Here is a 10,198-nt window from a genome sequence, read left to right on the forward strand (position 1 = left end):
AAATAAATATGAAAGCATAAAAGTCTGTAACACTTGCCAAAGCCATGAACTTTGTTTCTTTAACAGATTTAAAAATAGTAGTTGCAAGGAGACAAATCCTTTAAGAGTTTATTTGACCACTATGTGGAATAGCATTAGAACATTTTAAGTGTTTTATACTATTTTACATCTGTGTCTTCATTCATTTTCTATGTAATGGAAATAGTGAGAAGGAAATGGTGCGATTGTTCCTTGGCAAGATATTTGGTGCATTTTAACAAGAGATCACATCTTTGAGGATAAAAAAAATATTTTTTCTAAACTCCTCTGCAATTTTTTAAAATGCATTTCAGATCACCTCTATGTTTAACCCATCAGCTTAATAATGCAAAGTGGTTCATGGTGTGTGATCCCTTGTAACAAGTGGCTTTTGTATAAAATTTAGCCAAGTTTTCTACTTGGCACTCTCACAGGATGACTTTTTTTATTTACCCAAATGTCTGTTTCTCTCTCTCCATTCCCCCCCCCCCCCTCCTTCCTCTCTCTTCCGACTCCATCTCTTTTATAATATTTTGTACCGTATTTGTTTTGTCTTTGAATTTATAGCACAGAGAAAAGAAAAACTAATGTTTTCTATGGTTTATTACATCGTCCCTAAGTTGACCATTTTAGTCCATTGAGGGGCCATCATCAACTGGTGGTCATTTACCTGTTCCCACCCAGTTGTGATGTCACCAGAGGCCTCTGCAGCAAGTGTATGGGCGGTTTACAAACCACCCATACACACAGCACAATTCGCTGATGTATCTGCCAATATACCAGCCATTGACTGGGGTGCAGTGGGTAAACACCCACTGCCACGCCCATAACATACTGGCCAGTGTGTACCTGGATAAGCGTCCTTCCTATGGGAAGAAAGTCCAAGGTTGCTTTGAGGGATCCAAGGGATCACTCTGCCTCTTTTACAGTGCGTGACCCACCAATTTGCATGAGCATGTTCACAGGGCACACCCAGCACCAGTAAGTATCATAGGCAGTCTGATATATCAGCCCCAACTAGGCCACAGTGATAACAACTGAAAGGAGAGTCATCTATGAGGAATTTAATGTTTGGAGTATAATAAACCCTTGTAATGCAGTTCTCCATGTGACGTGAGAACCAGTTGCCTGTTGATCTTCATACAGGTCTGTGTCATAAAATACAAATCTAAATGAAGAAACTTGTCTTTGAATTTCGTCACATCACTGTTTAATGAGGTCTTTTGTGAGTCTGTAACATATTCCATGCTGGGAGAATCCAGATGTTGTTAAGTATCTGTTTGCACCAGGGCATTTGTTACTTTTTTATCCTTGTCCACACAATTTGCTTTCTGCCAGTACTTATGTGCGCTATTGTGAGGATAATGCATGATATTAGCTGCGGGCGTAGAACTGCACTGCATGTATGCTGCATGCTGAATATTTAATGCTCCCAAATTCTTGTCTAATCAGTTAACATTTACCATTATTCCTGCCCTGTTATTACATTACCTGAGTACTGTACAGTATCTATGTTTTTCTGCTCATTAGACCCAGATGTTAATATTCAACAGCTCTGCAAAAATACAGAAAACTGATGTGTTTCATTCAGGTGTCAGGTTTAGAATGGATTCTTTTGTGTGTGAACATCTGTAAAACACTTAAGAATTGAAAATGGTAGGCACAAAGTGTTTCTATTTCAAAACCATATTACCAACACCTAATGAAGAATGTTATAATGTATCCAACCCTTTGCATGGGAAGCCTAGGACTTTGCACTTTTGTTTATTTGCATTCGGCATTGGATCAGCACATTTGTCCCTTCTGAACTATCCTGTGTGCCTTTTTTTAGGTGGCACATGTCCACCAGAGCTGGTTATAGCATTTACAGACCTCAAGGCAAAAGATTCCTTTGGTACCTTACTCCCATAATGGAAACATGGTGTAATTTCATGGGTTTGGGGCATTTGCCAGTTGGAGCCATTTTCATTTGCCATGGGCAATCAGTTTCTAAATCTTACCGTGATGGCAGGTGGTTCCCTCCTCCTTGCCTGTTCTAAGTCCATCCTCTTCAAACCATGGCCACTCCTCGAATACCCTACACAATGATATCACATAGCATGATGATCGCCAGACTGGCCACAATTTGTAAATACAGTGATGGTGGAAGGCGAGAGTGGATGGGTGCTCACATGATGACTGCAGCTGTGGCTGCAGGTGGCATTACCCCTGAACCTTAATAACTGTAATGTTACTGTTCTGTATACTGTACACACAGACCAGTGATCAGGTGGAGACAGTCAAACTAAAGAATCCAATATTGTAAATCAGTAAATAAAATTTAGTGTATTCAGACTAAACAAACATTTGTAAGCCCTGAAGGGGAACCTGCATGCAGAGCAGCACCTGTAAGGTTTACAGTGGGATCCAAGTTTGACTACTGCTATGCATCTCTGCGGCGCACCTGTAGTTAATCGGCTCTATACGAAGAAATCTGATAACATCTGCAATAGGGAACAGCATGACTCCTGCCTGGTACCACGTAACCTTTGCTGCAGCAAGCAGTGCTGCTGGACTCTGAGATGATATGCACAAGTGAATGTTGACACACACCATATTTGGGGTGGGGGTACCAAGCGCCAACTTGCCTCCAAGCTACTTAGATGAACTTACGCCCCTACGCTGCAGGGTAGTAACACAAAGGTGATTTAGTAAAGCTCTAAATACTTAATTCAGAGTTAATTTCTTTCTTTTAATCCTTCAGAGTGTTATGGCCATTTATTTCCCATCACCAAATCAGTGATAATTAATTCCTTACTCTACATATATGTAGCTATTCATCCCCTACCAACTTACTATCCTTGCTCTAATTCAGATTGTATACAGAAGTACATATATCACTTCAATTCTCATATATGGCTCTTAAAGCTGAAATAAAGGAATGCAAATGAGGACACTGAGATAATGAGTGGCTTTCTATGTAATAACATACTTCCCTACTGTACTTTTTAAGTCTCCTCTTTCTGGGAGAAGCCCTGAGAAGAGACGCTTCAGGGGGACATTAGACCATGCCCCTAACACAAAAATTCCATGATTTGGGGGCCTATGATGAGGAGGTAAAGCTAAAGGATGTGATCTAGCCATTTATCCCACTTCCTTTTCACAGCCCCCACAATTGCCAGTGATTATAACACAATCCTGCCCACTTCATTAGGAAGTAGACAGGATGAGAGAGAGATGCCTACTCTTCAAGGGCTGTAGGGGACTACTTCAAACATCATTTTCCGAGATAGTAGGCAAGTAAGGGGCCTAGCTATCAAGCCCTAATGTGAGGAAAATAAAAAACCTATGTCAACTTCAGGGCAGCACGGATGGTGTAATGGTTAGCATTACTGCCTCACAGCGGGGTCATGGGTTTGATCCCCACCATGGTGGAGCTGTGCGGAGTTTGTATATTCTCCCCGTGCTTGCGTGGGTTTCCTCCGGGTACTCCGGTTTCCTCCCACAATCCAAAAATATACAAGTAGGTTAATTGGCTCCCAACAAAATTAACCCTAGAATGTCTTTGTGTGTGTACATGTGGTAGGGAATATAGATTGTAAACTCCTTTGGGGCAGGGACTGATGTGAATGTTGAAACATTCTCTGTAAAGCGCTGCGGAATATGTATGCGCTAAATAAGAAACTGTTAATAAATAAATAATAATAACTTCAGATAGACATATCTACAATTTTCCCAAAGATAGCTTCTCTGGAAATTTTACCATCGGGATGCATGGCTGTACTTTGGCAGTCCTTCCTCATTGAAGTGAAGTCTTTCACAATAATCTAGTATCAAATGACTTTTTATGAACCGCTGCAGACAGCAGCTGGTAATTTCAGTGGAAATGCCAGGTTCCTTAAAACCTGTAGAGATGGCCATTAATGATTCAAAATCAATGGTCTGTGATCAATATTGACTGCTTTTACCATTGATGGATGAGAACCAGATGGTTTTCTATATTTCTGCTGAAATTTGGCCTAAAACTTCTTCAGATTTTCACAAGTCTTAAAAGTAGATAAAGAAAATCCAATCAAACAAATCAAACAAATTAAACAAAATTTTTTTTTGTATTGAGGAAAATGATCAAATATCACACATCTGTGGGTGGCAAGGGTATGTGAACCTGTACGCTTAGGAGATATTTAAAGGTGAAATTAGAGTCAATCTATGTGATGCACTCCATAACTATCTATCAAACTCTGATGTTCACAACATGTTTGTGGAAGTGTATCATTTCTTTGGAAGAAAAGTTGTTGATGCTCATCAGGCTGGAAAAGGTCACAAAACCATCTCTAAAGAGTTTGGACTCCACCAATCAGCAGTCAGACAGATTTTGCACAACTTGACGATATTTCAGACCATTTTTACCATCCCAGGGGAGTGGCCAACCAACAAAGATAACACCAAAAGCAAGGCATCTAATAGTTCTAAAAGATCACAAAGGAACCCAAGGTAACCTCTAAGCAACTGAAGGCCTTTCTCACAATAGCTAACCTTAATGTTTATGAGTCCACCATCAAAAAGAACATTGCTGCCCATCTACAGATTGATAAATATCAAATGGACAATCCAGAATGCTATTTATAACAATTTGGGGGGGACAGAGTTGAATAAAATAGAGCTTTTGATTAAGAAGCATTAGGTTTGGAGAGGGGAGAACACATTCCATACATTCCAGTATAAAAACATCATACCATGTGTTAAACATGGTGGTGGTGGTACATGGTTTGGGCCTATTTTAATGTATATAGCATATAACAACTTGCCATCATTGATGGCATAATGATATCTGAATTATACCAGAATATTCCAAAGGAAAATGTCAGGACATCTGTCCATGAGCTGCATCTCAAAACAACATGGTTCATGCAGCAAGAAAATGACCAAAAGCACACAAATCATTCGCCCAAAGAATGGTTAAAGATGAATAAGTTAACATTTTTGCAATGGATAGTCAAAGTCCTTACCTTAATCCAATTGAAATGTTTGGAACAACCAACCAACCAACCAGCCAAAACAACAGAGTTAAAGCTGTTTTGTACAAAGGAAGGAGTCAAATTCCTTCAAGCCGATGTTTGGGACTAATCAACAATTTTAAACATTTAGATGCAGTTATTGCTGCACAGTGTGGTCATACCAGATGCTGATAGCACAGGTTTACATACTTTTCCTACTCACAGATATGTGACATTGGATCGTTTTCCTCAATAACCACGTCCAAAGTTTTTGTCTCGTTTGCGTAATTTGGTTCTTTTTATCTACTTTTAGGACTTGTGCAAAAATCTAAGGTAGTTTTAGGACAAATTTCAGTAGAAACAGAAAATTTTTAAGGGGGTTAAAAGCTTTCAAGTAGCACTGTAGATGGTAACACAACATCGAGGTGTACAATCGATGGTGACCATCGATGGATAAGTCACCCACCAATGGCCATCCCTAAGCAAAAGGCATGTACAGTATACAGAAATCAAAGGGAGATGCATTTTATTTACACCCGCTCACGTACCCAGCAAACTGGCCTTGCCCACTTGGCTTCTAATATCACACACGTTTAATGTTATCCATGGCTAATATAAAACACCTTAATTTGCGGAGCATCAATGATAAAAACCTTATGGGCGTATTATTGAGTTAGAAAATGTTTATGCCAATAGGTTCTCTTTGCTGCAAGCTAAATTCTAATTTTGTTGAACCGTAAGAAAACATAATAATAAACAGATGCAGTAGACTGTCATGGGGGAAATGGATATTGAACATAACTCCAAAACTAAAAACTGTAGTGAAAATGTAGAGGGACAGTTGATAGGGAATATTTCACTGAGCTCAGGCATGTTATGTCTATGCCTGCACAGCTTTGATGTATGTTGCCATCGCCGCTTGCAATGTGTATTTTTATTTGCAAGCATCCTGACATTTGTTTCCTGCTAATATTTTTGCTATGGTAATGCTTAAAAGCAAAGATGTGTTGATGCAAGAATCCAAGTTTTTAGAATATTTTTCGACAAAATCAGTGTATTACATGTGTAGTAGCAGAGTCTAAAATAATGGTATTGATTCTAAACATTCTGAAAAATAGGCACACCTGCATATAAATATTGACCATCGCTGTCTTCATTTGGACATAGAGCCTAATTCAGGACAAATCTGTTCTCAAAAATGTGCAAAACCATGTACACTGCAGGGGGGGGGGAAATGTAATATGTTCAGAGAGTTAGATTTGGGGAAGATATTTTGTTTCTGTGCAGGTTAAATACTGACTGCATTATTTTTACAATGAAATTTAGATTTCCACTTGAACCCTCCCCACCCAAATTAATCTTTCTCTGCACATATTACATTTGCCTCACCTGAGAGTGAACATGGTTTTGCCCATTTTGAGAACAAATTTGGGTACTTATGTATTATCTGGGCTCCCATGTTAAATGCACCCCATTTTTTCATACCCCTACTATCCAACTACTCATGGAGTTGATTTTATTTAGTGTGGCGAGTGCAGCGAGCCACCGTGCCCGAAGCGTGGCGAGGGGACGCGGTCTCATAAGAAAAACGGGAGCCCAGATATTACATAAGTACCCAAATTTGGCCTACGATCAGGTCTGAATTAGGCCCTAAAACAAGAAATCATTTGAATGCAAAGAGTATGTAGCGGCGTAAGTTCATCCCAGATGCCCAGAGGCAAGTTAGAGTTTGTTTCCCCCTCCTTGAAATTATACATAGAAAAGGGCAAAGTTGTAGGTTGGTTCCTCTCCCTTTAAAAATTAAGAAAGCAAATTATTAATAATATTTTTTTTTAAAGTAACTTACCCCTCCTGCAGTCCCACACCATCTTACCACATGCTTCCATTGTGAATAGCTGTCAGCACTCTGATTGATGGATAGTTCCAGTCATCCACCAATCAATATGGCTCCACCAATTCACTCTCTGGATGCCAGTTGAGAGGCAGGCAGAAAAAGATACACTCCAGCCACTCTGATTGTGGATTACACGCCATTAGAGCACCATTTTCTACATACCACCCAAGAAGCTCTGGAGTCACCATCATGCCACCACCTCAGAAGCCCCTACTCAAAAGCCCCTAGAATTGTGGAGCCCAGGGTTTCCGTACTTTAATATGGCCCTGCTTGGGACTCCTGAGGAGGGCATTAGTTTGTGTAACTGGCGGACAGGATGCCGGAGGACAGAAGACCCGCTAATCACAATCCCAACAGGGGCTTGGTAAGTATACTTAACCTCTCCCCTGCCCCCCTATCCCTCTCTACCTGCAGCCTAACCCTTCCCTCCCCCAGCAGACTAAACCAAACCCTCCCCTTAGTACCTATACCTAACCTTCCACTTCTCCCAGCCTAATTATGCTACAATACCCAACATACGATTGGGATGCAGACTGTCTAGATTCTGGCATCTTCACTGATGTCAGGATTCTGGCTCCAGTGTTGTCGCTGCCAACCAGGATTCTGGTGCCGGTCTTTTAACCACTGTCATGCCAATCGCCAGCATCTTAACTGCATCCCCTGTGGAGTGTGTGCATGCATTTCAGAGCAAATAAAAGGCATGAGGGTAATTTGAAGATTAGAGGACTGCACATATTTTCACTTTTGACTTGAAGTGAAAATGATAGGCAATATAAATGATAGTCTTCAGATCTCCCAATTGTATCAGATTTTTATAAAATTATAAAATATGCCCAAGGTGTACAACTGTCCAAGTTTTTAATGTATTTTCATCAAATAATGATACATTAGATTTGTTCAGTAGAAACAGAAAATTTTGAACTTGTGACCATCCTCCATTCACCATCCACCATCTACATATAAAGTTTCCCATAAAATATATAATTCTCCTAGACCCTAACTGGTTCACTTCTCTCAAACCAGGGCCTCCGGGAGCAAGGGGCAAGAGAGGACATAATGGGGAGTCAGGTACTGTATATTGCATCCTTAGATTTCTTTATGTTTGATATAATTGTTCAAATAAAATTTGCAGTGTTACTTGTGAATACCTGGATTTATTCAGCTTTTTTATCACTTTTGATGAATCCTGCATGTAAATTTGCAAATGTTAATTTCCCATAATACGTATTGTATATAGACCCTGAAAACAAAAATAAAATGATTTGCAAGTATTGGAATGTGGATCCATTGTGTGGAATAGAATTGTGTTTCATGTAACAAACATCTACAGTATATAGATTAGAACAGCTGTACAGAGTGCAATTTGCAGATGATATATTACTACATTTGAATAATGTACAAAATTGGAGTAAGGGGCACAAACAAGGACACAGGAGACTCATTGATTATGAAAATAGAAAGCTGTACTTAATGCATTTGAGGGTTGTTGTTTTTTAAATAGGATGCTTTGGTATACTGCTGGGTACACAGGAGACTAATTAGTGTCTTAGCTTTTGACATTGAAGATAACTTACATTGGCCAATAATTGTGAATGTATTCCACCAAATAATTCTTTATAGAATGGCCATAAGGAAGAGGTCATGGTTGAAAGTGATCCATACTGTATGTCTTACCACAAAGAATTTGTGAATTACCATCTAGAAGGGGCTGTAGGCTGTAGAGATGGGGAAGAAAGTCTATTTAACCTAAATGCTAAGCAGTGTGTATACCCAGTGATGGACTGGTGCATGAAGAGGCTACTGGCAGAATGCAGTAGTAGAGGCCCACATTAAGGTGTATGACCAGATGTCACAGAGGTTAGACTAACCATTACAAAGTGCATGGTCTGGGGAATTTGATAAATAGATATAGTAAATACGGACACCACATGCAATGTACCAGATTAATAACACCAATGCACTGCCTTATTGAGCATGCTTGGGACAGCTGGATTGCTGCTCATCTGTTACATCTGTCCTGCCATTAGCAAAGACAGTACAACAATCCTAAACAGTGCCAGATTAAGCCTTTGGGGGGCCCGGGGCACTTTAGACAGGGGGGGGGGCTTGCACTTGTCATTACTGGCCGCAAACTGCATGGGAGAATATTACACTGTCAAAACGCAGTATAAACTTGCAGAATGGGTAACTGCAGGGGATATATAGATATAGATACATACATACACATAAATGCATACCACATGAAAAGCCTGTGTTTGTCCCTCTGCACCTTACTCTGTAGGAGACCTCACAGTCCCAGTGCTGCCTCTGATTAAAAACCTTCCCATAACTAGGCTGCTGCTGTTCTCCATTGGCCTGAGAAGCATGTAATGAGCTCCACCAATCAGAGCTCAGCACAAACATCTCAGCCTCTGCCCTCTGGTGCAAAGTGTCATGGGACTTAGTCAACTCCCAGTAATGCACTGCACACTTGTGCAATCAGTGTGCCTTGGCACCCCATGCTCAGCACCATTAATCATTGTCACATTGGCAGATAGGTGAAGCTGCAGCACTTCCCCACTCCCATGCACAAAACCTTTAGCTAAAAAAAAATATATATATATTTTTTTTTAAAAAAAATACATGCCAACCACAGGGGCCCCTAGCTAGAGGGGGGCCCAGGGGTACTGACCCCTTGTGCCCCCATTATAGTCCGGCCCTGATCCTAAACCTGTCTCTGCAACATGACATTATCATTGTACAAGTTGGTGATGAATTTCATCTGCTGATGTGCCCTTTAGACACAGAAATTGAATCACTTTATGCACCTCAATGTTTGACCATGTTTTCATCAGCCCTGAAGTCATACTACTGATATTGGGACAGTATGACTAATATCATCCACAGACTAATGTCCTTGAGGGGAAGCAGTGATCTACCTGCTCTGGCCTAGTGGGAAATTAGAATGAAATAGAGAACATTACACATGTGAGAGGTCTTGTTACCTTTCTTATTGAACCACCCTCATATTTTTATACATCACAATATTTCTAGTCTCAGGAATGTACAGATATATTCATGAATACTGCATATGCAATTTTCTACACAAGTAAATAGCAATTTGACAGTCTTGTCTGGATTACTTACTTCAGCAGCCATATTTAATCTATATACCCGTATGCAAGGTGCAAATGCAAACAGACACTGACCATGACTCTGAGTCCTACAGTCTAAGCAATTTTGTGGGAGAAAGAGGAGAACCAATTGCATTAGGAAGGTTTCCAGACATTTCTGTTTGAATGTTTAGAACTGATACAACAGTGCCTAGAAT

At 40.1% G+C, this 10,198-nt stretch overlaps 1 long non-coding RNA gene across 1 annotated transcript in view; it reads left to right on the forward strand.

Moving 5' to 3' along the window:
- LOC146007185 (uncharacterized) overlaps window positions 1-8,032 on the forward strand; it is an 88,252-nt gene extending 80,220 nt beyond the window's left edge. The window contains exon 3 of the long non-coding RNA XR_014444270.1: window positions 7,912-8,032. This is a non-coding gene — a long non-coding RNA (uncharacterized LOC146007185). The remainder of the gene's footprint in view (window positions 1-7,911) is intronic.
- Window positions 8,033-10,198: the final 2,166 nt, after the last annotated feature.

Source organism: Crinia signifera, chromosome 6, assembly GCF_055691185.1.
Source record: "Crinia signifera chromosome 6, ASM5569118v1, whole genome shotgun sequence".
Classification (NCBI taxonomy): Eukaryota; Metazoa; Chordata; class Amphibia; order Anura; family Myobatrachidae; genus Crinia; species Crinia signifera.